The sequence below is a fragment of the Camelus ferus genome, chromosome 16 (genome assembly GCF_009834535.1).
Source record: "Camelus ferus isolate YT-003-E chromosome 16, BCGSAC_Cfer_1.0, whole genome shotgun sequence".
NCBI classification, from domain to species: domain Eukaryota; kingdom Metazoa; phylum Chordata; class Mammalia; order Artiodactyla; family Camelidae; genus Camelus; species Camelus ferus.
The window spans coordinates 2,929,519-2,957,301 of record NC_045711.1 but is presented as its reverse complement, the minus strand read 5'-3'; the positions used below and the strand labels follow the sequence as shown (position 1 = coordinate 2,957,301).

The 27,783-nt window shown below is 53.8% G+C and overlaps 1 long non-coding RNA gene across 1 annotated transcript in view; it reads left to right on the top strand.

Annotated features, from left to right (window-relative positions):
• Window positions 1-27,783, top strand: part of LOC116669259 — a 118,308-nt gene that overhangs the window by 61,294 nt on the left and 29,231 nt on the right. Inside the window, exon 2 of the long non-coding RNA XR_004326595.1 lies at window positions 11,840-11,895. This is a non-coding gene — a long non-coding RNA (uncharacterized LOC116669259). The remainder of the gene's footprint in view (window positions 1-11,839; window positions 11,896-27,783) is intronic.

Genomic DNA, 27,783 nt, shown 5'->3' with positions numbered 1-27,783 from the left:
CCCCTTCAGGTCCCCATCTGAGCCACTCTCTCTCTCGCTTTTAGTGCCCTCGGTCCAGGACCTCCTCTCCCTGTTCTTCACCTGAGTAAATCTCATTCACCTCTTCCAGGAAGCCTTCCCAACTCTCCAAGCTGGGTTAGGTGCCCTCCACTTCCCTCCACCCACTGCTTACCACCATCTATGATAACTCTTTTGTGGGTCTATATCCCATAGTGTGTAAGCTCCAAGGGGAGAGGAAGAGTGTCTGTTTGGTCATCATTCTATTCCCAGCCTGGCACATAGCAGGTGCTCAACAAATGTTTGCCAAATAAAGTGATGAGGTTGATGCTTTCAAGGGAATCACATTGTCGACAGGAATGGACCCATATACAAGTTGTTCTGGTGTACAATGAGCTTGGAAGGGGCAGCTGAGTGAATCGGGAGGGCTTCCCAGAGGATATGGCAGTTGAGAAGGGCTTTGAAGAACAAGTAGGGGCCGTTCCAGAGAAAGACGGAGAGAATTTGAAGGGAGTGGAGATTTGACAAATGGGGGACCCCGAAGGGGTACAAAAAGAGATGGAAATCTTTTCTGGATTTTGGAACACCTGTCAGAGGCAGGGTGAGACCCAACGGGCAGGTGTTTCCCAAATGTGGGCAGGAGGCAGATATAATTGTGGACGATAAAGAGAGTTTGGAGGGAGTAGGGAGAGGAGGCACCTGGCCTCAGCCGTAGCTGGGAGAGGGGAGGCAGAGCAGGGAGAGACTGCCCACCCCACGACCCTGAGAGGAGACCCAGCTTAGGCCCGGGACCAGGACAGCAAGGACTGAGGGGAGGAGATGAGAAGACAGGGCCTTCTTGGCCTCAGTTTCCCCTGCCAAGGAGGTTTGGCTGATGTGACTGCTTCAGAAATCCAGGGGGAAAAGCCCAGGACCCTCCATCTTCAGGGGTGGAGACCCAGGGGTGATGTCAGAAGTCATGGCAGTGGAGACAGGGGAAGAAAACAGGAGAGGGGAGGGGACAGAAGGATCCAGAAAAAACAGGAAATTGGGGGAAGGGAGTGGGGAATGGGGAGGTGGGACAAGCAGGGGCAGTGGGGTTCGGGTTGGGGTGGGGTTCATGGGAGCAGGGAGGTTGGAGAAAGGTTTGATTCTGGCAAGTGCTGGGAGAGGGGGAAGATCAGGGAGGAGGGAGGGAGGGCGGGAGGCGGAGAAGATGAAGATGTTCTTTCATCTTCTTCCTGGAGAGAAGGGGCCAGGCTGTGATAGGGAGAATGACGGAAAGTCTCATTGGAGCTGTTGGTTTGAAAGAATTTGTCTTTGGAACAAGCTTTTTATCAGTCAGCTTTAAAGATCAGGATTCCTCGGAGGCCGCTCCATCTTCCTCTCTCTCTGTCTTACCCTCCTTTCCCTGTTCCCTCCGTCTCCCTTCGCAACTCACGTCCCCCTTTTTCAGCCAGTATCTGTCTCTGTCTGCGCTTTTTTCTGGCTCCTGGGAATCCCTCACCATCTTTCTCTGCCTGGCCCGAGGCTGGCTGACAGCCGGCCAGGCCCTCCTCAGAATCTCAAGGGGGCCGTGGGGCCGAGATGGCAGGGCCTGGGGTTGGCAGAGCTGCTTCCATGCTGCGTGTCTTCTTTGGCCAAATCCTGGAAGCTCTCTGGACCTCTGTTTCCTCTTCTATAAAGTGACAGGGTCAGACCCCATGACCCTTAAGACTGAGGTGGTGGGTAGGCAGGTGTGACAGTCCTCAAGGTGGGGAGAACCTTGGGGCTGTCCAGGAGAGGGGGTGCCTTACAGCAGGTGGGCCTTTACCTTCCTTTGTCAAGTGAGGGCCTGGGATGGGGTCCCTGCCCTGAGTCCTGTGGTCCTGTGTGGGCTGCCATCCAAACCTCACCCGGGGTCAGGGGAGGGAGAGGTCTGAGTCTGTGATGGTGTGGGCATCAGGGCTGCATTAAGACCTTTCCGTGCCCCTCTCCAAATGTAATTTAAAAACCCACCAGCTCAGGGATACATAGGTACAAGGAAGGCCAACAAGTTTCTGATTCCCCCATATTACACATATGCTTTCTTAGGAATATTAAATTCTTTCCTAAACCATATTGAAGCGGCTCCGCCTTGCTGGTGCACACACTTAACATGTGCTTGGCCTGCCCGGTGTGTAATCCAGCACAATCCACCAGGACGCTTCAAACCTAGCGATCATGGGTGAGCTGAAACCCCCTTTCAAGCTGTACTTCAGAGGGCAAAGGGCCTCTCCTGCGGAAGATGCATTCTGGGCCAGGCCAGGAGGCTCTGAGTCCTAGGGAGAAGGGGTGGAGACAGCTTGGGGACCCTGGGGGCCTTTGCCCCTGCCACAACCACCCGTCATTGCTGACTGTCCAGGTGTGACTCTCACCTGTCCTGTGTCCACAGCAAAGGCAGGTTTGAGGAGCAAAAGGAGGAGTGACCTGTTCCGAACACACCCCACCCCCCACCGGCCCCACCACCAGACCTCAGTGCGGGTGGATGGCAGGAGCTGGTCTGGAAGGAATTAAAGAAAAAACATTCATAACACTCGGGAGATGGTAAGGCAGACTTGATTCAGGACCATCACAGTAAGCAGAGGGGCCACTGAAATAGGATTTTGCAAGGACTGGGGGTTTGACTCCAAATACAGCATCGGCAAGTAGGACTTGAGAGCCAAGGAGCCAGGTGGGGGTCAGTGGATAGAAAATTACTAAGAGGAAACATTAGGGGTGAGGGGGTTATGCACCAGGATTCTTACTGAAGACAGGCCGGGGCTGTCAGACATCCCCTGGGGTGGATAGGGGTGGAGGGTGAGGACCTGACCAGATACAGGGGTAGGGAGGGGGCCTCTTGCCAGACTGACTTAACAGGGTTCTTGCTAAAACTGAATTTTACAAGGAAGTGCACAGATGGGCCTAGGAGAAGGTTCAGGAGCCCGATTAAGTTTGGTTAAGCTAAGAGTCTCTGTCAAAGGGAAGGGAGGACCGGGAAACCGTTGGGAACACCAGTATTGACATTATGGGCTCTGCCCACCGGAGTGAGGGGGCCTCAGCCCCATTTTCCCCCCGGGGATACTGAGATGTTGGCCTAATGTCACGTGGTAAGTAGCCAGTGAGTGGGACCTGGACGGAATCCATGCAGGAAGGGCGCTGACTCAAAGGTCAGAAGGAAGTTGAGCCAGAGAAGGTGGAGGCCTGAGCCGCTGCCTTTTCCCACTTGCCCCTCTGGGAGCATTAACATTTTCTGTCCCCCACCACCCTCATCCAGGACAACCCGGCTTTTATCTGTGCCCTGGCTGCTGGCCTGGAGGACTGTCATTTCCTGCCCTAGGGTGTTAATGCTAAAATGTTAATGATTTGTTTTTCTTGGAAGGGATAGGGCATGGGGTCAGGGGTTTCCTTGGAGCCCCCAAGAGCTTCCTTCTTCCAGTTCTGACTCCAGGCCTGAGGGCCCCCAACCCAGGACAGGGGAGGAGGGAGCAGGAGCCGACGCTGGACTGGGCAGCAGCTCCAGAAGCCCCAGCTCTGGGACAGCGACTCTGTGCCATCTCAGAGGTGCCCACACTCCAGAGTTGGGGGAGTGACCCTCTGGGGTACCCAGGCCCCCTCCCCTTGCCCGCCCATGCCTTTCCCAGGCGCCTGGGATGGGAGGGGGCCGTGCCCGGGGAGGAGCAGGGAGCGGCCAGGCCGTGTGTACCGAGGGGCCTCAATTTCACAGGGCTTGCTCCTGAGTGAGTTTCGCATAAAAGGATTAAGGCGAGAGGAAGTGCAGAGGAAATGGGATGTTGGACACCTTGTTAAACGGGCTGTCAGGGCTCCCAGAGCGTGGGTGCTAACTCTATTCCCTGCCTCCGCCGAGCACAGGCCAGGCCATTACCTGAGAGATCAAAGATAGGGCCAGGGAACCAGGCCGGGGGTGGGGGTTGGGGGGACCAGCGGCTGGACTGGCCAGAGAGGGGAGGCCCAGACTAGCACCCCGCCCCCCAGGGCACCTCCCTCTCCTTCAGGCCTCCTTCCTGAAGGAATTCCACAGGGGCCAGGGTGAAGGGGAGGCTCAAAAACGCCTTCTCACCTGGGCCTGAGAGATCTCCGCCCTGGGATTAAATCACAGCATGTTTGGGGCGTGAGGGAAGGGGGGGTCTGGGGGGCATTTGACCTAATGATGTGTAGATTATCATTTCCTCCCTTATCTTAACACCGAGGGACATTCTTTTCCCTGAGCTCAGGGAATTGGCTCCGTTTGTGAATGAGTCTGATCGAATCAGCACTTTTCCTGAAGAGATAAGGGGGTTATCGGGATGGGGGGAGTACTTCCGCCCAGGAGAAGGGCTGCCTGAGGACCTGAGGTGGGTGGGGAGACGTGCTGTGGGGAAGGACCCAGTGGCCTGCGGGCCGGGGCAGCTCATGCATGCGTGGAGGGCATCCCTGCCTCTGTCCCTGTCCGTCCCCTGCCCCATCTGGACCACCTTCTGCCCGATTCACCCAGCCAATTCCTACTCACCCCAGTTCAGGGCTCACAGCCCTGGTTGAACGTTCAGATCACCTGGGAGACTTTAAAAACTTAGCCATGACCAGGACCCCGTGAGACGGATGGAACCTGAGTCTTGGAGGGGCTCAGGTCCAGCACGGTTTTCAAAGGCCTCGTGGTGATTTCTCAGGTGCAGCCAGGGTTAAGCGCTACTTGTCCAGGAAGCTTCCATAAGACCCCAGGCTGGGTTAGGTACACCCCCTCCTCCGCCCCCTGGGGCGTATCTTCACAAGTCACACCTACCACACGGTGGTTTTCTGTTTACTTGTCTGTCTAGACCTCCCACCCCAGACTGTGAACACCCTGAATGGAGGGGCAAGGGGCACTCACCATTGTCCCCTGGGGCTTAATCCTGCACGTGAAGGCGGGAGCACGGAAGCAGGACTTGATCGTCTATCTCCCCTCCCTGTGCCCGGGGCTGATTGGAGTTAGTGCCCGACACGGTGACACCTGGGTGTTGACCTGAGATGTCGGGGTGTGGGAAGAGTTAGCAGATGTGCCCTGATCTTGCCAAAGGTGGGGGAGGCTTCAGGATGACTCCTCCTCTGTTCCTACCGTCACCACCACCACCACCAATTGACTTTTAAAAGCTTTCAACTGGGGGAAATTAGAATTTCGGTCGAAAGTCAGCAAACTTTTTCTGTAAAGGGCCAGAGAGTAAATGTTTTAAGCTATGCGGGCCATACTGTCTCTGTCATGACTGCTCTGCTGTAATGGCTCAGAAGCAGCCACGAACAACACATAGTTGCGCAGCCATGGCTGTGTTCCAACAACACTTTATTTGTGGATGCTGAAATTTGATTTTCATATGATTGTCACATGTTGCAGAATTTCTTTTAATTCTTTCAACCTTTTAAAAGTCATTCTCAGCTCCTGGCCCTATTAAAATGGGGTTGGGCAAGCTGGATTTAGCTAATGGGCTGTCATTTGTAGGTTCTTGATTTCTATGAAATTACTGGTGGTGATTTCCCAGTTCCAAGCTTAGAGCTGAAAGCTGCTGTCCACCCACGCACCCCTGAGTTTCCCAGGGCCCCAGGCCACGCTCGCTGCCCCTCGATAAGATAGAGGTGTGTGTGAGGGGACCCAAGCAGAAGCCCTGCTGCCTTCAGGGATGGAGGGCGGGAGCGTGAAGGCGGTGCATCCCAACGACATGCTGATAAGTAATGTGGTTTCACTTCAGGTCATTTCCTGAAAGTCAGATCCACTTTGCACGTGAGGACAGGAGCGGGAGCTTCAGGATTCACTCTCGGGGCCTCCAAATTAAAAGCCAAATAGGATGTAGCTTTTGCCTGGGCTGCGTCTTCATCTGTCAGGAGCAGTTATCTTCATCGTGCACCGCTGCTGTCAGTCACCCTCACCCAGCACCCGCGGTGTTGCCTCCTCCACGTGGAGCACCCCGGCGGGGGGAGGTGTCCGCTAATGGGCCCAAGATCCCACTGGGGATTCAAACCAGGAGGGAGGGGAGACTGGGGGCCCCAGTGAGAGGACTCACCCAGCTGGGTCTTTGGAAAACCTGCCACTTCTGGCCCAAACCCCTAGCCGGAGCCTTGCCACTTGGGGCCTGGCCCAGACGCCTGGTGTTTCTCTCCGGGGAAGGGGTTGGGAATTCTCCATAAAGGCCCAGCTATCTTGAGAGGAGAGTGGCAGAGTCTGATGCCCAGAAACTGCCAGCTCAGCCCTTGGAGGAGAGATGGGAAGGGAGGTGGGAAGATGGGTGGGGACACGAAGAGGACCGAGAAAGCAAGGGCCTCCGAGTCACACACTCAGTTCTAGTGCCAGCTCAGACCTTTACCTGCTGTGTGACCTTGGGCCAGTTGCTCCACCTCTCTGAGTTTCAGCTTCTTCAAGTCAGACAGCCTTACCAGCCGCGCCCCTCTCGGGATTGTACATTTTTAAGGCTCACAAGAAGCAAGCCCAAGAGAGCATCTCGGAGGCCCCAAAGCGCCATTCCCCTTCAGGGCTGTGCATCAGTGTGGGAGCCTGGGAGCCGCAGGTTCTGCAGCAGGACCACCGAATTGATGGGGGCCCTTGTTTTCTCCCTGCTCTCCTGCTGTTTAGGGGAAGGGGACTTGGAAGCTGTCTTGAGCTGTTTCTTTATCTTCTTTATGACCCAGAACTCTCAGACAAGTTGGCATCCTATTAAAAAGCACTGTCATCGGAGGACTTGGGTTAAGATTCATCTCATCACTAGTGTGATCTCTGGCAAATGACTCCACCTCTCTGAGCCTCAGGATTCTCATCTGTGAAGTGGAAATATCTCACTGAGCTGTGGGCGACACATCCTTAGGAAGGTGGAAGTGCTTTGTTAACGTAGGGGGCAGCACGTCTGATCATACAGGTGTATACATCCCCTCCTCCCTCCACCCAGTCACGGCATCTCCCCCAGCCTTGCTCAGCTGACACCTCCACCCCACGCCACCCGTAGGCCATTTGTTAATGCTGAAGCCCACCCTTAATGTGCTAGACTTGATTCACTAGAGGGTGGGGCTGTTTTCCCACTGACTCAAACCATTCCTGGGGTCCCCTTACTCCCTGTGGCTCAGCCAGACCAGGATGAAGCTTCCAGCCCTGCTCTCCGGCCCAGTGGCCCTGGCGCATCACCTTGGCCCCAGCCCAAGTCATCCAAGGTCTTGACCCTGGCCTCCTTGCCTTGCTGTTTGAGGGTCCCAGGCCCCAAGCCCCACGCACGCACTCCAGGATGGAACACCCATTCAAGAAAACCACGCCCTGCGCATACTAGGTGCTCAGTAAATGTTGGCTGACCAACTGAGGGCATATTTTCTCAGGCTTTGGTATAACCCTGCTGAGAGCAGGAGAGCCATAGTTGCCTTTCTCTTGGGGGGGCCAGCAGGATTTAGATACCATTAGGGGTTCATATATTAAGATGTGGGGTGAAACGACTCGATATCAGCAAAATAATTACCCTTTTTTTCATTTTTTTATTCTTATTTTTGATTGAAGTGCAGTTGATTTACAATGTTAGTTTCAGGTGTACAGCAAAGCAATTCAGGTATACATATACAAGCGTATTTATTTTTTCAGTTTCTTTTCCAAAAATAATGATCCTTTTAACGAGATGAAGATGGGGGTTCTCAGGCTCGGTTTCTCCACCAGGGCGTGGAAAGTGATACGCTGTCTCTCTTGAATGGAATATTTTTCATTCATTTGTGCACTCAGCAAATACTCACTGAATCCCTACTGTGTGCCAGCCCAGGGGCGCAGCGGGAAGCGGCCTCGGCAGTGGAAAGGGAGGGCTCTCAAATGAGGAAATGCAGCCTCCTGGCTGTTAAAAAGATAAGGACATTTTCCTGGAGGAAAAGGGATGCTGGCCGGAGGTGGAGAAGGCAGAGAGGGAGGCACCAAGGGGCTGGCTCTTTCCAGTGGGTGGGAGAGCAGTGTGGCCAGGGGCTGGGGTTGACAGTGAGTGTGACGGGGGCCTGGCCTGGACCTCCCCAACCCACCTCCCACTCCCTTTGTTCACCTTCTACCCTGTAGGAGGAGGGCTGGGCAGGGGGTCCCTTGGCACCTGGCTCCTGAAACCCAGCAGTGCTTGAGGGGTTGTGGGGAAAGGACTGGTTTGATCTGGGTTAGCCTGTCTAGGCTGGGAGATAGGTGGGGAGAGGAGGGAATGTAATTTAGGTTAAAAAAAAAAAAAAACACCTTTGTGGCTGAGGGTACTCAGCTGGAACAGCCCGACAGCTGGGCCCACAGCCAGGAGGTAGGGCTACGCGCAGGTCCTGGGAGCTGCTGACGGTTCGGTGCTCTCAGGAAGGTTTCGGGCGGGGCCTGCTTCTCCCACCCCAGGCCAGCCTCCGGAGCTCCACCGTGTCTCTCTTCCTCCAGTTTCGTGTCTCATTAGTCTGGGATCTCATTAAAGAGAGGGCCTAAGTCCGGGAACTTCCAGAAGGGGAAGGGGGGTGAGCTTTCCCTCCATGTGCCAGCTAGGCCTCCTTGCCTACTATCCCCAACCCCTGCCAGGCAGCCCCAGGCCAGTTCAATGCCAGCAAGCGTGGCAAGACAAGAAAGTGTGTCCTGTCCCTCTGGGACCTCAGCAGGGCACTGAAACTGCTCAAGACGGTGCCATCAGCGTCACTGTGGTGGCATCTACGAGTGCTGTGCAGGTTCAGAGATAGGAACAGTTCCCTCTGCCTGGAACCAGAGAGAAGAGGGGGTATCCTGCAGGGTCTTGATGGTTGAGTAGGAGTTTACCAGGCTGAGAAGTGGTGGGAGGGCATTTCTTGGCGGAGGCAAAGCATGAGCAAGGCATGCAGAAGTAAGGAAACTGAGGCTGCTGTGCAGGGGTGGAGCCCAACGCCTGTGTTTGAAGTCCAGCTCCACTTTCTGGCTGTGTCACTTTGGGCAGTTTGCTTACCCTCTCTGTGCCTCCATGTCCTCATCTGTTAATAGAGGCTAATAATGGTTGTGGTAGTGATTAATGCAACTTACCAAACACTTTTGGTATCTCCCCTTCCAGGCACAGGTAGGAGTGATTTTCTGGCCCTGCTGTGGTTAGGTGGGGTCCTGTGACTAGGCCAGGCCCATGAGTTGTGAGCAGAAGTGTCATTTCTGGGCCTGGGTGTTTCACGGTCAGTGGGAGGACCTCCAGAGCTGTTTTCCTTCCTGGCCCAGTGCAGCGCCCAGAGATGCCTGAGACGTGACTGTGCGGTTGGTCTGGGTCTCTAAGTCTCTCTGGTGAACGGAGTCCCTGATAATGCACATTGGACACACACTTCACCAGCCAACCTTTGTTGTTTAAGTCACGGAGACTTGGGAGCTGTTTGTCACCACGGCATAACTTAGCCCATGCTGACTGGGGGTTGTGATGGGGACGCCAGGAACTAACACAGGTAAAGCACTGTATCCATCACACCACCACTTCACATTCGATAAGTGTTAGCTGCTCTTCTCATTAGTGTTAGAGGGGCGGAGAGGATGGCCACAGAAGAGGCTAACGTGGGAGACAGAAGCCTGCTTATGAAGCATATTAAAACACGACAATCAGAAGCTTGCGATTAATGCTGAAGGCAGCAGGGAAGCAATAAAGATGTTTTAAACAGAAGAATGACATGTTTTACAGACAGTTCACTCCAGGACCTGGCAAACAGCAGGCATTTAATAAATGCTTCTCAAGTGAATGAATGAGTGAATAGAACTTGGAGGAAGAGGGAGCAGTGAGGAGACCATTTCAGCAACTCAGGTATCCCATGGAGAGGGCTGGACCCAGGGCAGGAGCCATGCAGTTGGGTGGGACCCACAGCCAGGCCCCGGGCTTCTGCCCCCACCCCCATCCCCGCACCCACCCGGGCAGGCGGCTCCACTGGCACCGCTGCTGGCGTGCGGCGCGCAACACCGCCTCATAACTCACTGTGTTTATGATGAAGCGGAGCGGTTGTTTGGGAAGACAGCCACTCTGATACCCAAGAGCCCCCAGGGCCGTTCCTGATGTTTCTCCTCCACCATCCCCTGCTTAACATGCCAGCTCTCTCTCCCACACCCTGCTCCCCGCGCCCCCCATCGACGGCACCGATCTCTCCTCCATACACACACCCCCCTCCACCTGCCTCTCCAGCGCTGCAGCCGGGAGGAAATTTATTGCAGCCCCAGACTGCTATGGGCAAATACTAATAAAATGCTGTTTTGCTGCAATTTGTTTAATTGGCCACAGAAGAGACGTCTTGAGCATGTGCTGGCTCTGCCCGCGCCCGCCTGCCCGCCCGGCTCACAGCTGCTCTCTCCTCCCTGCGCCTTGCCTTTCTGGCTGTGACCACTGAGGATGGGACGGTGGGGAGAAGGGGAGATGGGGAGAGGGGAGGCGGAAGGAGGCTGCTGGGATTGGAGAAGGCAGTAACAAGCCCATCTCCAGCTATTCTTAGAACACTTTACTGAGCCCTTTCGCCCACAGCCCTCAGGATCCTTGTGACCAGCCAGACTGCCTGGGTTCAAACCCCGCCACTTCCTCTTCTTAGCTATGTGACTGAGGCAAGCTACAGTACCTCTCGGTGCCCCCCAGTTTCCTCGTCTGTAAAATGGGAATGATCATAACAGCATTTTGAGGATTAAATGGACGAACCCATACAAAACCCCCAGAACACTGCCTGGCTTGTAAGAGGCACAAAAGCAACGTTAAGAACATGGACCGCTTGGGTTCTAGTCCCAGCACTGCCATTTATTAGCAGTGAGACCTTGGGCAAGTTACTTCGCTACTTTGTAGCTCAGTTTCCCCATCTGTGAAATGGGGTAAGAGTTGCAACTACCTTCCAGAATTGTGTGAAGATTAGATGAGTGAATGGTTGTAAAGGGATCAGAACAGAGCCTGGCACATGGTAAGAGCCCAGATGTGTGAGCTGCTGCTACTCAGCAGCTCATGGCAATCCAGTGAGCTCAGTACTCTGGTTAGGGCATTTGGGAAGCCCTTGCACCCCATGTTCTTTCAGTGGAGGGAACTGTAGGGCAGGGGTGAGGTCCCAGAGATGGGAATTCCCGACGGCAAAAAGTACAAGCTGGTTCCTGGTGTTCTGAGGCTAGCTGGCATGGCTGGCAGGGTAGGAGAAGACCTTCTTGTCTCCTAGGGGTTGAGAGGTGCAGTGACCCTGCTGTGCTCCCCAGACAGAGCCCCAGGGATGGGCTGCTGCTCGTGGGGTCAGCCCAGCCTCCCAGCTGTTCCCCTCTCAGCCCCCGGCACCCATACCCTAGGGGTGGGCACCTTGCCACCCGCCAGATGGCACCAGCAAAGGCTGGGATGTGGGATGGGCAAGGGGGATTAGGCCAGGCTGCAGGATCTGGGCACCTAGGTCTTGGGACAGATGGACTTGTGTCTGTCCCCAGCATAGGATGCCTGAGGGCAGGGTGGGGGCAGCCCCCTCCTGACGACAGACAGTGCTGGGCTACAAGATCTCCCTATGTAGTGGCCAGAAGCATGTGAGCTGGGAGCTGGGAGTCCCAGAGCGAGCCCCTTCCCTTCTGAGTCTGTTCCTCATCTGGAAAAGAAAACATTGCATAGATGATTTATCTGATAACGCAGGTGAAATGGTTAGCCTGAAGCCTGGAGCCCAGTAAGCCTTCCAGGCCTGTGTTATTGTTGTTGTTACTTCCCACCAGGGCAGAGTCTGAGACTATGGACTCAGGGGTCAGACAGTCTGAGTTCCAATCCTGATTCTACCGCTTTCCAGCTGTGTGACCTTGGGGCAAGTGACTTAACCTCTCTGTGTCTCATTTGCCATCTGTAAATGGGCCAGTGACAGAAGAAGGTTGTCGAGAGGATTAAATAAAATAGTATTGGACCCTTACTTTGTGCCCTGTCAAGTAAGGGCTATTTTCTCCATTTTTCAGATGATGAAACTGAGGGCCAGAGAGGTGAAGACACTCGCCTGAGATCTTATGACCAGGTAAGTGACGGTCTGACAGCATTTTCAGCCACTGTGGCCCAGTGCCCTACATCCAATCCTGTTCACTGCTTAAACGAGGCTGGTGATTGCTGACTGGCCGACGCCGGTACAACGCGGTGCCCACACACGCTTATATGTGCACATGGACCCATGCACATATTATGTTCTATGTGTTTCTAGTAACCCTGGTTCAGTTGGCTCAGGAAACTTGGTCCAAAGAAAACTTGCCCCTGCTGAGGAAATTTTTTGCCCTGACCCTCAGGTCATGAAAGCTAGGGTGTGCCCCAGGTTATAGACGGCAGCATAGCATTTACACGTGGCCTTAAATTCAGATGAACCTGAGATCTCATTCTGGTGGGCAAGTCGCCTAACTGCTCCGAGCTCTGCTTCCCTGCCTGCAGAATGTGGAGAAGGTATTTGAAGAGACAGCAGCCCTGAGGGGTCTTTCCCCAAACTTCTCGGGGAAGAGGCAGGATTGCACAGGGGTTGGAAGAGGGTTCTTGGGCCAGATGGCCAAGTTTGAATGCCAGCTGTTTTCCTGGAAATTCAGCTGTGCATCTTGGGCAAGTAACTTCCCCTCGCTTTCCTTACCTGTAAAATGGGACTGATGACAAGAGTACCTACCTGAGAGGAGCGTCGTGAGGGTTAAAGATGAGTGAATATCTGCAAAGTGCAGGAAATAGGACACAGCACACAGGCAGCCCGCACATCCGGGCCATTCAATTCCTCCTTCCAGGTGGCGGTTTCTGTTGTTATCATACTGGACTCTGATGGCCGGGGCAGAGGCTGGCCCCTTCCCCGGTACGTGGCAGGCAGGCAGTAAATGCTTGTTGGCCAGAAAGATGAGTGGCTGTGGGGGGGCCGGCCTGCCAGTGTGGACGGGCTGCAGGACAGCATCCCCAGCCCCAACTCTGAGGCCCTGGCCCCTTGTGGCTCATCAAGGATGCTGCCCTTTGTAGTACCATGGAAAGCCCCACCCTAGCCCGGCCCTGGGGGGTGGATCTTCCACACGGCAGCCCTGGACCAGAAGCCCTGTGTTTCCTTCCCTTCTAGACTCTTCCTACAACCTCCTCCCTGCAGCCTCCCTGCCTCTGACTGCTCCCCTACCCCATCAGGCACACTCTCCAAGCAGGGCTCCACTCCTGTTCTCTGGCCTTTCGAGGCCCTTCCCCATGAGATGAGGGCCTTCCCGAAGCAGCCTGCACCCCATTGTACAGAAGAGAAGACGGAGGCCACAGGTAGGAATATGGTACCACTCCTCACAGTCCTGAGTGAAGGCAGCCAGGGCTCAGGAATGCAAGAAGAAAGGGGGGAGGGGACACCATCAGGTCTGAGCCTAGGAGTGAACAAATATGTCTTGTCCCTAGTCAGGAATATTCCCAGGTTCTCCTCACCCGCATCCAGTCTCGGGCATTAAATGGAGTGGGAGGAGCAGGAGGGCAGAGCCTGCCCTCCCCAGCTCTGCAGATCCCAACGCAGCCAGCTGTGGCAAGCAACAGCTGGATACACATACCAGGATGCACGGTCCCACGCCCTCAGCCAGGCTGGGCGGTTGGAGAGGAGGAGGGGGGCCTGGATTTGGGCAGCCACCAGGGAGGGCAGTTCGGCCCCGCAGCTTGGCTTGTGAGGCTGGATGCTGGAGGGGATGAGGGGAGGAAGGGGACCCTGGGGAGTGCTCAGCCAGCCCCAGTGCCCCAGGTCTCCTCCAGGAGGCTACTGGGACTCAGGCAACCACACCCTGACTTGTGGGTGACTTTAGGGGTTCTGTAGAGGCAGCCGTGATCGGAACTCATCCCCTACTCTCCATCTCTGGAGACAGGTCCCAAGAATGAATGGGGAAGGAAATCATTAAGAACAACCCAGGTTGTAATAGCAAAAAACTGGTAACAGAAGAATGAATACCTAAGTTGTGAAATGGCACGTGGTAGAGTACCATATGTGCATTAAGGAGGATGCATCCACACGGGTGATTCTCAATAGATAGTGTTTAGTTTAAAAAATAGAAAAGGATGTCACAAAAGAATTCATAAAGCATGATTCTAGTTCAAAAATGTACAAAATTAAATCTGTGTTGTTTAGGAACTGTCTGTCTGTGATAAAACTATAAAGAAAATACAAACAAAAATTTAAAAATTGGTTACCTCTGGAGAGAAGGGGAAATGTGATATGATGGGAACTCCACAAGCTTTGAAAGGTTTGGAAATAGACTCTTCTTAAACTGGGATGTGAGTACAAGGTTATTGTTTTATTATTATTATCATTCAAACAGTGTTTGTGTGTTGTTTACATATTCTTTGGTACTTCCTTTTTTAAGTGAAAGAGTTTTTATGTCAAAAATATCACAAACATTAAAAGGCGAATAACAAAGTTTTAAAAAAGCCTGGGGTGGTTTCCATGACCTCTGTTCCCTATGCCCTATAGCTCTCTGCTCAAGTCCCTTTGAGAGGTAAAGGAATCTGGAAGAGAGGGGATGTTGTGGAGCACTTGTTTCTTCACGAGTATTTGCGGAGAACCAGACTCTGTAAACAGAGCACAGACCTTGGCTTCCTGGAGCTCAGAGTCTAATGGAAGAGACAGAAAGCAGGCAAGTTCGCAGGCAATTCCCAGCCCACGCTGTAAGGGCTATCATAGGTGTGTGCAAAAGCTTACGTGGACAAATCGGTCCCTAACTGGTAGGAATCAGGGGAGGCTTCCTGGAGGAAATGACATCAAACTGAGACCTGGAGGATAAGGAGGCACTTGCCATGAAACAAACCAGGGCAGGGAGGAGTATTCCTGACAGAGATGGGTGTGTGCAAAGGCCCAAGGTAGGGTGAGGGGATGCATTCCGGGGAACCCAGAGTTCAGTGTGGCCAGGAATGGTGCGCCAAAGCCAGATCTCAGGCAGTTAAGACATTTGAACTTCATTTTGAAAGCCTTGGAGGCCCTGGAGGATTTACGCAGAGGAGGGATGAGTTTCAGTTTGCATTTGAAGAGTGTTCTGATGGCAACTGGAGAGCAGACTGGAGGCAGGAAGGCCAGGTGGGAGGCTATTGCAGGAGACCAAGATAGCAGCCCTGGCAGCCCGTTCTAAAAGAAATGTGTAAGATGCAGAATTGATGGGACCTAGCAGGACTGGTTGGTGGGGTGAGGGCGTAGGAGGTGCCAAGAGGGAGAGTCAGGCATCTGCCTGTTCTGGTTATGGCTGTGGTCCCAGTCACCAAATATGGGACAGCAGGGCATGAGCAGGGTTGGCTGATGGGAGTGGAGCAGAACCTGGTTCAACTTTGGTCCTAGAGAGTTTGAGGTGCCAGCCCCTCCTGCTGTCCCTACCCGCCATGGTTCCTCCTTGCCCCGTGTTCTAAGCATCAGGTCCAAGTTTGAGCATTTGCTTTCAAAACATCCTCAGCAGGTCAGCAGTGCAGGCAAAACACAGAAATATACCGCCACCTGGTTCTTGTCCTCCAGGCCCTTCCAGTCAGCAGGGGAGGTGGGCCACGTGCACAAATGGCAGCAATGCAAGGTCTGGTCTAGGTCAGAACTTTACTGCCTTTGACCTAGGCTGTCTGCAAGGGCAGTAAATGATTAAGGGCCACATGAGTGGTGCAGATGGTAATCGCCCCAGCGGGTCAGAGAGGAGGGAAAGTCCTCCTTGTTAGGGCCTTGGGGATGGAGAGGGGCAGGGCTGCTGGCCAACTTGGAGCCGAGGACTGGGTTCAAAGTCCCAGCCATGTCCTAATGTGGGCAACTTTGGCCACAAGGCTGTATCTCTCTGGGCTTCTGTTTCCTCACCTGTAAAATGGGAACAAAGATAGAGCTCAAGCTTTCTATCCCCTAGGCCGGCATGGGATCCACAGGATTAATGGACCCAAACCACCTCTGGGAATGTTGTGTCACTCCTTTATGAGGGGCAGAGGTCCTCTCTGCCCCCAGTCACAGGGTTTGTTCTGGAGGGCAGTGCTTTTGGAATCAGGCTGACCAGAGTTCTGCCATTTTTTTGGCCAGGCACCTTTAGGCAAGTGACGTGAACTGTCCAGGCCTCAGTGTCTATAAAAGGGGACGGATGCTCCTGCATCCAGGGTAAATGAGATCACCGTCTATGCCTGGCAAGAGCTCCAGCAGTGACACCCACTGTCATGGGGGTGGCACCAAGACTCTGGGAAATGTTCACTCCGGCCCCAGATGCCCCAGGGCCCCAGCCATTCTTAGCCACACATCTTCCCAGCCATACAAGAGGTCCTCAAAGGCCCCTCCCTTGCCATCCTGCCCAGTGGGGGAGGGGGCCCCTAGTCCCCAGCAGCTCAGGGCCCAGATAACACACACACACCAATGGGGACCCTGGCCTGCGGAAACTTCCCAGATAAACGCTGCCACCCCAGATAACCGGGGCCTATCAGCCTGTCATCTTGTTCTCCAAACCGCACTGCTGGTGATAACAGGATTGTGCGGGGCTGCATCTGCCAGGGCCCAGGAGGGAGCTTCTCATGGGGATTTTTTTTTCCTCTCACTCTTACTAACGACAAACGTTTGGCCCCTTCTGTGACAAACCAGTCCTCTGGCAGCCAAAGTCCCCCAGCCCAGCCTCCCCTCTCCTCCCTCTGTCGCATCTTTGCAAGAAGGCCATTTGTCTCCTTTGTCGTCCTTCCACAGAAGGAGGTGGGCTAGGCTGTGGCCGACAGGCAAGTTCTGTTGAGGGGTCCGTGTGGGTGGGGCATCCTTGTGAGAGGGGCACGTACAGCAGCCAGCAGCTCTTACTGTGTATGAGGTAGAGCTCATTGGGTCCAGTGGGAGACGTCCACTGTCTCCTTTGTGTCCATTTCGCAGGTAAGGCAACTGAGGCAGATCACAGACACCACTGCTAAATAAATCTGGAACTGCAGGCCGGGTCCAAAGCCTGGCCTTTCCCCCTGTGCCCTGTTCCCAGAGACTGCCCCACACCTGGCCCTTTCTGGGGGTGTGGAAACAGGGGGCTGCTCTCCTAGGCACAAGCAGAAAGACCTGGGCCAGGGCTGGAGTGCTGGACTGGAACCTGGGCCTCCTGGAGTCTAACCGGCCCCCAGCTCTAGGGCCTTCACAGGACGAATGGGGAAAGGGAGGCAGAGAGAAGCAATGAGATGTGCCCAGGATCATCCAGTGAGTGAGTGCTCAGTGTGAAGACTTTGGCTTCAGGTGGTCCCAAGTCACCAATTTTACAGATGAGGAAACTGAGGCCCAGAGAGAGGGGAGGACTTGCCAAAGGGCATTAAGGCAGAGCTGGGAATCGGATCGATCTGCAGCGCAGGGCTGCTTCCGCTCTCCCACGTGAGTCACGCAGACACTCCCACAGGAACGTAGCCACAGACCCTCCTGGACAGAGACTCAGCACAAGTAAGGGGCCACCCAGATGGGCGCAAGACTCACCCACACGTCCAAGGACACAGCTCACGCTGACACTCCCATGACTGTGTGGGACCCACTGTCCGCCTCTCCTGCCCCAGGACCTTGGTTGTTCTCACTCACCTCCCACTCGCCACCCCCTCAGCTAACCTGCCCCCCCCACCTCGCCCCCAGAACAGCACCAAGCCAGGGAGCTCCACGCTGTGCTGGAAAAGGGCACTTAATTTTTCATTCTTAAATGTTGGGATGCTCTTGTCTTCCAGCTTCGCCCAAACCCCTTGGTGGAGATGGATGGGGGCGCGGAACACAGTTATCAGAAAGATTAAGCCGGGACTTGTCATTTTTTTATATCACAAAGAGCAGTCAGCCCTACGAGTGATGTCCTCCACTCCTCCAGGAGAAGTCCAGAACCTTTAGTGCCAGTAGTAAAAAAGACTATAAAAAACACCATCGGAGAAAGGGTAATGATGAAATTTAACTGCTCCCGATCACACACCTGGGGTCTGCTCACCGCGGAACCGGGGGGTTCGGCTGCATCATCCTTTACTGCTGTGTCCTTGTCTCGGGGTTTAAGGTCCTTCCACTGAACCAGAACATTGTGTCCACGCTGGGACCCTGGGGCCTGTCTGCCCCACCCCGCCCTCCCCGGCCAGGAGCGCAGAGAGAGGGAGGGAGCGGGACAGCCTCCGTCCTGGGGGACGTTAGGGTCTGTTGGCCTGGCAAAGGGGTCACGGGGCTGGATACACCAGGAGGCCCGCTGAGCCGCAGGGTTATGGAGGAGCTCCGATCACAGCTGCTGTTGAAAACTGGCATGAGGCTAGGCTGCAGTTGGCTCTGATTTTATTCCCTTCCTTTCTTCTTCTCCCCTCCCTCTCCTCTTACATGTCACTTTTATGTGCCAAGTACAGTGTTATGCCCATCATGGCTACCAGGGACTCCCATTGCTCTTGGACGTAGTAGTCTGGTTACCTAATTCCTAGCCATCCCCCTCTCCAGTCCCTCTTGCCCCCAACCCCATACCACACTGTCCCTTTATCCGCCCTGGTGCTCTATTCTAGTCTTCAAACTCATTTGCTCCCTCCAGCCTCTGAGCTTTCGTGCATGCTCTTCCCTCTGCCTGGAACACCCATTGGTTAACTCCTCCTCGCAGCAGGTCTCAGCTGTAACTTCCTCCAGGAAGCCCTCCCTGCCGTCTCTGGGTGCATCTTAGGTTTCCCTCCCTCAGCTGACTGCACTCTTCAAGATATATATCATCACAGTGTGTTGTCACTGTTTGTTTAGTTGTAAGGTCTGCAAGGGCCCTTGTTGAGGGCACTATTCTTGGTCTGAGGATTTAGTGGTGAATGAAACAGACAAAATCTCTGGCCTTCACAGAGCTTATATTCCAGTGGAGGTGGGTGGAACGGGACCATCTGTCTTGTTCAAACTTCATGGACTTGTCACTAAAGATGGGGTTGAGTTTAAGCCTCTAAAGGCCCTAGGAAGCAGGTGGTGTCTGACTGCACAGCCAAGACAAGAGCCCTTGGCTCACCCAGTTAGGGGGCAGCAGGACCGAGGATCAAAGCCAGGTCTGATGGGGGCCTGAGCCTCATCTCCATTACATTACATGATCTGTCTCTTCCTGCTCAACCTGCTCAGGCCTCGCTGGCCTCCTTGCTAGTCCTTGGCATGCCAGGCATGCCCTTGCCTCTGAGCCTTTGCATGTGCTGTTCCCTCAGCCTGGAATACTCTTCCTGCAGATAACCTTGGGCTCACTCGCTCACCTCCCTCAAGCCTTTGCTCAAATATCATCTTCTCAGTAAAGTCATCCCTGACACAGTTGCACACACACTCACACTTGGATGCCCGCCCCCCTCCCCCATGCAAGATTGTATCTTACCCGTTGTGTCTTCCTTACTAGACTGTTCGTTCCCTGAGGACAGGGATTCTGTTAGCTGTCGTAGCTCCAGTGCCTGTAACAGGTGCTCGGGAAACATTTGCTAGATGGATGGATGGGTGGATGAACAGGTGGATACAAGAGACACAGAGCTGAATAAGGTTGGGTCCCAGCCCTGAAAGGCCTTGAAGTCCAGCCAAAGGACTTTGTGTCCTGAGTGAGAGGCGTGTTCTAACGGAGGTTTGTACAGGGAAAGAGCCCCACCCCCCAACACTTGCCCCCTCCCCACCTCAGGACCTGAGACTCACCCTCTCTCTGAACCCCAGGCTGGCGGGGTGCGGGCAGCGTGCACCCCGGTCAGCCCCAGGGCGGGCAAGCTGGGAGGGGCTGTGTGAGTTGAACACATGTCAGGGACCCCAGCACAGCTCAGGCACAGTCTCCCTCAGTTCTGGAGGATGGCTGAGGGGGCTGGCAAGGGGAAACAAGGAAACGGAGTCCCCTGCCCTCTGATGGCTGCTGCTTCTGCACCCCCAGTGCCTGCAAATGGTCTTCCAGGACCTAGGAGACTCAAATGCCAGCCCAAGACCCCACCCCTGACACACCAAGGAGCCTCGAGTGTGTCCACTGCCCTCTCGGAGTCCTAGCATTTCCTCTCCTACGGAATGAAATTTGAACACATGAATCACTCTAAACCTTTTTGAACATGAGAATCCCCTTCAAAATATTTTACTGAAGCATCATGTAACTTACAGAAAAGTCAATACATCCTCTTCAACGATATTTTACCAAGTAAACATGTTTGTGTGACTAGCAACCTGATCAAGAAATAAACATTATCAGCTCCCAACAGCCCCCTTGGGGTCCTTCCCAGTTCCCATCTCCGCCAAAGGCAAAGATTCTCCTGATTTTTAACACAATAAGTTTTACCTGTTTTTGAACAACTCAAGGATCTCTTTTTAACCTCCACAAATTATTGTTTCGATTTCATTGTCTGTGGTAGCCAGCCTCCAAGATGACTGCCAGTGACGCCTGCCTGCTGGTTTTCACACTGTACTTCCCTTCCCAAAGTGAATCAGGGTGTCTTAGTGACCAACAGAGTGTGGCTTCTGAGGCTGGGTCATAAAGGGCACTGTGGCTTCTGCCTTACTCTGCTGGATCACTAGCTCAGAGGAAGCTGGCTGCCATGTTGTGAGCCATCCTGTGGAGAGCGACACACGAGGAGGAACTGAGGCCTCCCACCCACAGCCAGCTGCAACCCCATATGAGTGCGCCATCTTGGTAGCAGATCTTCCAGCCCCAGTAAAGCCTTCAGGTGGCTGCAGCCCAGGCCAACACGTGATTGTAATTTCATGAGAGACCCTAAGCCAGAAATGCCAGCCAAGCCACTCCTAAATTCCTGACCCATGGAAACTGTGAAAGCTAATGAATGTTTACTATTATCTTAAACTGCTAATTTGGGGGGAGGTGTAATTTGTTTACTAGGCTTTCTGGAACCCTTTAAAGGAACTCCTTTTTTAAATTATCTTAATAGTATCTACTCACACTTGAAAAAAGTGCCTTCATTTTTTTAAAATTGAAGTACAGTTGATTTACAATGTTGTGTGAGTTCCGGGTGTACAGCATAGTGATTCAGTTATACGTATAAATATATATATATTTTTCAGATTCTTTTCCATTATGAGTTATTACAAGATATTGAATATCATTCCTAGTGCTATACAGTAGGACTTTACTGTTTATATATTTTATATATAGTAGTTTGTATCTGCTAATCCCAAACTCCTAAACCCTTCTACCAAACCCGTTTGGTAACCATAAATTTGTTTTCTATGTCTGTGAGTCCGTTTCTGTTTTGTAAATAACTTCATTTATATCACTTTTTTAGATTCTGAATCTAAGTGGTATCATGTGATATTTGTCTTTCTGTCTGATTTACTTCACTTAGTATGATCATCTCTAGGTCTGTCCATGTTGCTACAAATAACAGTGCTTTCATTTTGATGACAAAGACTTGGTCAGGCCAAGGGCTGCAGTGCCCTCCAGGGTCTGAGGTCCCCAGGACTGGGCCAGGGTGGGAGCTACTGCTGACTCAGTTGATTTCCATTGCTCTTTTTTTACTAAAACTTTGGACTCAGAGACTTTCAGGAGCCCCTCTCCCAGTTCTTGCTCCCTGCATGCTGTTGGGCAGTAGAATGGAATATCGAGGGAACCCAAGCTTTGGGGTCAGATCCTGGCTACTCTTCTCCCAAATCTTGGTGACCTCAGACATGCAGCTGGGCTTCTCTGAATCCTAGTTTCTCATCAGGAAAATCAGAGAACAGATGCCCCACTCATAGGTTACCGTATAAGGTGCAAATGACACGGTACCTCGTCACAGTGATGCTTTGGAAACACTCAAGAGGCATGGCCGCTGCAGTGATCATCAGAGACCATGGGGTGGGGGCTCCCAGGGGTGTCAGGGGGCTGTTGTCCCCCTCTGGCCGAGGCTGAGGTTTGGTCCTCTCCGGCTGCCCCACGTGCTGCTGGTCACCCTGCGGCTCATCCGCACCCCAGCTGTGAGGCTGAAGGGCCAGGTGAGCATATGGCCTCCTGACAGAACTTGGTTGGAGATGGGTCTGCTTCCTCTCCCTCGTTAGTGTCGCCCGGGGGGCTGCGCTCTCCTTAGCAGAGGCCTGGATAACGAAGGCCACAGCCTATTAATTGCGGTGACAGTGATAAAGGAAGAGGGGGAGGCTGCTATTTGTCTTGCCCGTAACCTCTCGCATCATTCCAAGATGAATGAAAACTCATTTTCTGCTTTGATTTGGTCTAATTTCTCTGGGCCCCCTGGGCCTGGTGGGGGGAAGGGACTCACAGCCCCTGCAGAGAAGGAATGGAGGGGAGGAGGGGGATGGGTCAGAGGTCACAGGGAGGAGGACAGGCTCCATCCACTAGTGAACCAAGGGCTTGCACAGGGGTGGGGAGGGGAGTGGCACCGACTGTCTGGGGCTTACACAGGTGCTAGCTGATTGGACTCGCAAACAATCCTGTAAGGAGGGACTCTGCCACCCATTTCACGGATGGGACAGTAGTGGTGGCGGAGATAAAGGAGTTTATACATAGTCATGCCGCTAGTGAAGGCCAAAGCCCAGCTTCAGCGGGGAGGCTCTGTCCAGCACCCTCACCAGCTCTTTCCTGTGAGACGCACCGCATGGCCTCCCACCTGGATGAATGAATGACTTCATCAGAACGGAAGCCCCTAGAGGGGAATGACCATCCAGGTCTCCCTCAGGGGACAGGAGAGGACAGGGAGGGAAAGGGATGGAGGTTGGACCGTTTTCTCCGTCAAGGAGCAGAGACCAACTGAGGGCCTTCTTGGAATCGCCATCTTCTTTTCTATAAGATGGAGCCAATAGTGCCTGCCTCCCAGGACCAGAGGGCGGCCAGAGACGGGGTGATGAGGATGTGTGTGAAGATGATGCGTACCTGGTACTTCCTCTCTGTTTCTGGAAAAGGAGAGGGAGCCAGTAGCCCCAGCGATTTGAGCTGCTTTACCCCAGACTGATCAGCGGTATGTCAGGGGTCACCTGCCAGTGAGGCCCTGTGCCTGCCCTGCATCACCAGAGCCCCCTGATGAGCTAGAGATCCGATGGGGCCGGGAGAGTAAGAAAGGGGCCTTGTGGCCTCAGAGAGCTGCATGGGCTGTGAAGAAGGTGGGAGATGCCCCCGGGTCTGGTTCCCAGTAGAAACTCAGCAAAGCATTTTAAACATGCTTCATACAGCATCCTCTCAGGGCTTTGGGGCAGAGGGTGGAGGGGTTGCCATGGGGAGGAAGTTTTAAGGGTGAGGCGCATGAAGAAGAGTGTGGGCTCTGCAGTCAGGCGGCCCCTTGTAAATGTCGGTCCTGCCACTAACTGCATACTGTGTGACCCTGGGCAAGTTGCTTTGCCTCTCCAGACCTCACTTCCCTTATCTGTAAAATGGGGTAATAATGGTGTCTTCCTCCTGTGATTATCAGTTAACTTATGTAAAGCCGTCAGGGCAGTGTTGAGTATGGGTCAGAGCCTGGGTCGTGTTCTGAGGGGCAGCAGCCAGGAAGGGCTGGTCTGGGGTGGGGATGTGTGTGAGAAGCGAGGCAGCTGAATCCACTTGTGTCCCACCTCCCCCACCTCCTCCGACAAAGTCCTCCCATCTGCCCCAGATCTGCATTGCAAATATCCTTCCTTCCCCACCACTGGGCTCCAGCTGGAGCCAAAGACAGAGGAGTCCAGCGAAGATGTGTTTCTGCCCCTGCAGGATGCCTTTGTCTCAAAGGGCTGCAGGCGGAGCCCTCAGACCAGGGCCCCTTTCCAGCAGTCTGGGAAAGAGGAAGAAAGACCCAGTTAGAACACTTAGCCTGGCATTCAAGGCCTTCACAGCCTGGTCCCACCTTCTCTCTCTGCTTCTGTAAGTAAACCTCTGCTCCTACCTTCCCCTTGCCCCTCCTCCAGTCTCAGCTACACCTCCCACTACCTGATAAGGGTGTCCTGCCGATAGTCCCATTCTACAGACGGGGGAAATGAGACTCAGAGAGGCTCCTACCTAGCGGGTGGCAGAGCTGGGATACACAGCTGAACCTGGCTCACTCCGGAGCCCAGCACTTAACCGTGACCCTGGCCCGACACAAAGCAGACTCTGCCAAAATATAGGGGAGAAATGAAGGTGGGGAGCCAGGAACTGTCATGAAGGTATACGAGGAGCTTCTATAGAAAGTCATTCATTCACTGATTTGGTATTTGCCAGACACCTACTGGGTACTGGGCACTCGGAGATGATGATGTTGACAGCGTCGGTGATGACAGCGTCGTTGATGACAGCAACGTTAATGGCAGTAATGATGTGAAAGCAGCTCCTGACACTTCCTGAGCTCCTACTATGGACTTGGCACTGAGCTAGGTGTTTTGTATGCAGAGCCCTAGTCCTCATGACAGTCCTGCAAGGCAGTTCTGTTATTACATTTTAGATGAGTCAACTGAGGCTCCGGGAGGCCGCGTGTCTAGGGTCATACAGATTTCGTGCATCTGAGCAAGAATTGAACCCTGGCCTGTTTTTGAATAGCATCGGCAGTGGCGATCACTGCCTAGCACATATGGGGTACTTTCTGGGTACCAGACGGTTTGCTAAGCACTCAAAATGGTAATATAACCTTGAGGAGGAGTGGCGAGTTTAGACCCCTTAAACTGATTCATTCCCCTGCTTCCAGGCTTACTGGGAGCAGAAGGTCTGGCCTCAGCTTCTTCCTGGATAATCACGGGTCACCGGCAGGGTTAGGCAGGCCTGGGTTCGAACCCTGGTCCCACCACTACCCATAGGACTTGGACGTGATGCTCAGGTCAGGTCCTCAGCTGTAAAACAGGAAGATACTACCCAACTCACAGGATGGTTGTGAACATCTGAAACATTCCTTACTGGGTTGGATCGACATTTTTAGCCTGAGAATGGGCCTCCCAGCCAGGGTATCACAGGTCCCAGAGCATCCTGTCTTCCCTCTTTGTCCCCCACCTCCACCCCTGGAGGGCCGTCTGTCTCTCTGAGAAGCTCAGCCACTTGTGTAAGAGGTACATGCTGGATTTTTTTTTTTTCCCCACCAAGTCGTGGATGGGGACATAGCAGAGACACTTGGGGTTTCAGGTAAAGGGAGAGTCTGAGACTTGGAGAGAGAAATAGGGGAGGGGAGAAGAGGGGAGGGAAGGCAAAGAGAGATACCAAGAAGGAAAGAAAATTGAGGTAAAACAGCAAAACAAAACGAAAAAGACCAGAACTAAAAGACCAAGACACTCACGGACACAACGCAGACAGAAAAATGGAGACAAAACAGAGAAAGGGCAGAAGAGAGAGAGAAGTAGCAGAAGCTGGAAAGATGCCGCCAGAGAAGGAGTGGGTTGGAAGGGCAGGGTCCCTCAAGCAGCTGGGCAAGGACGGGGACAAAGCTAATGCCCTCCGCCCCCAGCTGAGCAGGGCTTTAGGAAGCCAGCATTCTGCTGCTGAGAGAGAAAAGCCTCTTCTCCCACATTCAAATGAATTTGATATTCAATCAATGAAGATTAACTTAGCGAAGGTAAGGGGGTTTTTACATCGTAAGGAAGTCAAATACGATTATGCAGATGAGAAAATTATCCTGAGATGAGGCACGACTCATATATGATAATGCCAGGGCAGGGTGGACTCCCACGCTGATTAGCATATCTTCAGGACCAGACTGAGACGGAGGTAGGTGCGGGGGTGGCAAAGGCGAGGATCCAGAGATGGGCACGCGGGGCTGTGCGCCCCAGGAATCCCCCTCGGAGAAGCTGGTCAGAGACGTCTGCTCTCTGATGTCCTTTTCCAGAAAAAGAGGATCTCTGCTGGCTCTCGAAATGAAAGAACACTCCAGAGCAGGGCTTCTCCAACTTTGGTATGAGTACTGAATCACCTGGAGCTGCAGGTTCTGATTCATGGGTCTGGAGTGAGAGTTTGTGTTTCTTACCAGCTCCCAGGTGATGTCGATGCTTCTGCACCGCAGGTCACACCTTGGAGGGTCAGCTCAGTGGTGCTCAGCCCCAGTGGCACATTAGAGTCACTTGCGGAGCATTTAAAAAATGCCCAGTTCTCACTGCAGACCAGTTAAATCAGAGTCTCTTGGAGAAGAGCCTGGGCACTGGTATTTTTAAAAAGCTGATTCTAATGTGCAGGCAGGGTTGAGAACCTCTAGCCTGAATGATGCCTGGGAGCCTGAGAAGTCTGTGGATTTATTCCAAGGCTCCAGGGGACCTCTGGCCCCAAGGCCCTCAGTAGCCACAGACGTGGGCAGGGCCAGGGTAGAGGTGGGGAGGGACTGTAGGGGGGGTGAGTGACCCAGAGTGGGGTGGGCCGGGGATACTGCCCGGGGCCTGCTGGGGAGCCTTGATGGTAACTGCCAAAATCAGCTGTTGTGTATTAAACACTTGCTGTGTACAACACATACATTCTCTACCACACATATTCCACTATATATACACGTGTGTTCTCTCCAGCCCGTAAGTGGACATAGCATTTCCATTTGACGGAAAAGAAATTTGGCTGAGAGGCAAAGCAATTTTCCTGAGACTGTAGAGTCAGGATTCGAATCTGTCTTCGTCTGACCCCCAAAGCCCACGCTCTTTCCTCTCTAGCCATTGCCTCTCACTCGCTGGGTCACCTTCCATGAGGAAGTCAGTGGCTGGCCCCTGGGCCCTCAGGCCTGACTGAGCCAGGGGGCCCCATTTCTGCCTGCTCTGCCAGAAGTCAGCCGACCTCACATGGTGGAGAGGAGCGAGCAAGGGCTTGGAAGTCAGTAATCCTTCTTTTATAGCTGTGTGACTTTGGGCAAGTCATTTACCTTCTCTGAGTGACAGACAGGCTCCTCCCTGGCCAAGCAGGAATACTGAGACCAGCTCCCAGGGTCGCCGAGGGAAGATGAGGTCAGGTAGCACATGTGTAGTGTGGAGTGGACACGTGGACAGGGTAGATTCTCCCCTTGCCAGGGGATGGGAGCTGGTTGAGCCTCAGCTCAAAGGTTCTAGAACTCATGACTCTTTTACTCCCACCTTCAGAAGCCCGAGAGCCAGAGCCATGGCCAAGTGACTCCAGGCCCCTCCTCCATTCTCATGGTGCGACACCAACATGGACATGAACCCAGGGCTTCCTGAGTGATGTGTCAGGGCCCGACCCAGGCCTGTCTGAGCTGCATCTGGACTTGTAACCACTGTCCCTACAGTACGGATGGCTGGGACTGGACCCTCTGACCGGGAGTTCACCGGGGCAAGTCTCCTCTGCCTCCCCAAGGGAACTTGGGGTACGTCCCCCAGCTCCTCTCCCAGAGCAGGTGCCCCATTACCTGTTGGTGAGCAGGGGTAGGGGAGCGCTGGCTCTTGAGTTCCCCTCTGTAAAGAGAGGCAGTGGGCCTGGGCCATCTCCGAGGAACCTTCCAGTACCAGACAGCTAAGCCTGGAGTGGGGGATGTCCTGGGCAGCCAGCAGTGGGGCCCCCATCCTCATTCTGGTTCTGTCTCCGCTTCGCTCCCGGGCTCTCCCCCTGCAGCCAGGGCAGGTGAGGATGAGGGCGAGGAGAGAAAGAGAAACAGGGAAGGAAAAGGTCTGCGGCGGGGGCGTGAGAAGCTGCCTGTGCACTCGTGCTCACGCGCCTCTGAGAACGTGTTTCTCTGTCCCCTGTGCCTGCGACTCTATGTCGCCTCTCTCTGTCTATGTGTGCTGGGTACTTGGCTAGGCATCCGTGCGCGTGTGTAAGTGTATTACTGTGACTCGCTGCCTGTGTGTCTCTTGCTCTGGGGGTGCCCACCATCTCTGTGCCTGCGGTGTGTGTGGGTCTGGATACGTGTGTGTGACTCAGGCAGATGGCGCCGTGGACATGTGCTTCTGAATAGGAGTGTACACTGTGTGGTATGAGTGTGCACGTGTGTGTCTGAGTGTGTTGGTGTGGGTGTGAGTCTCTCCAGGGTTGTGCATGAAAGTGGAGGTGAGGACGCCCAGGTGAGTGTGCGTTGGTGTGGAGGGCGAGGACCTGACTGGGGTGCATCAGTGGCTGTGTCTGTGGATCTGTGTATGCATCTGTGTGGGTGTGGATCGCAGTGGATGGTTGTATCTGTGTGTGTCGAGGTGTGTGTGTATCTGTGGGGGAGGGTG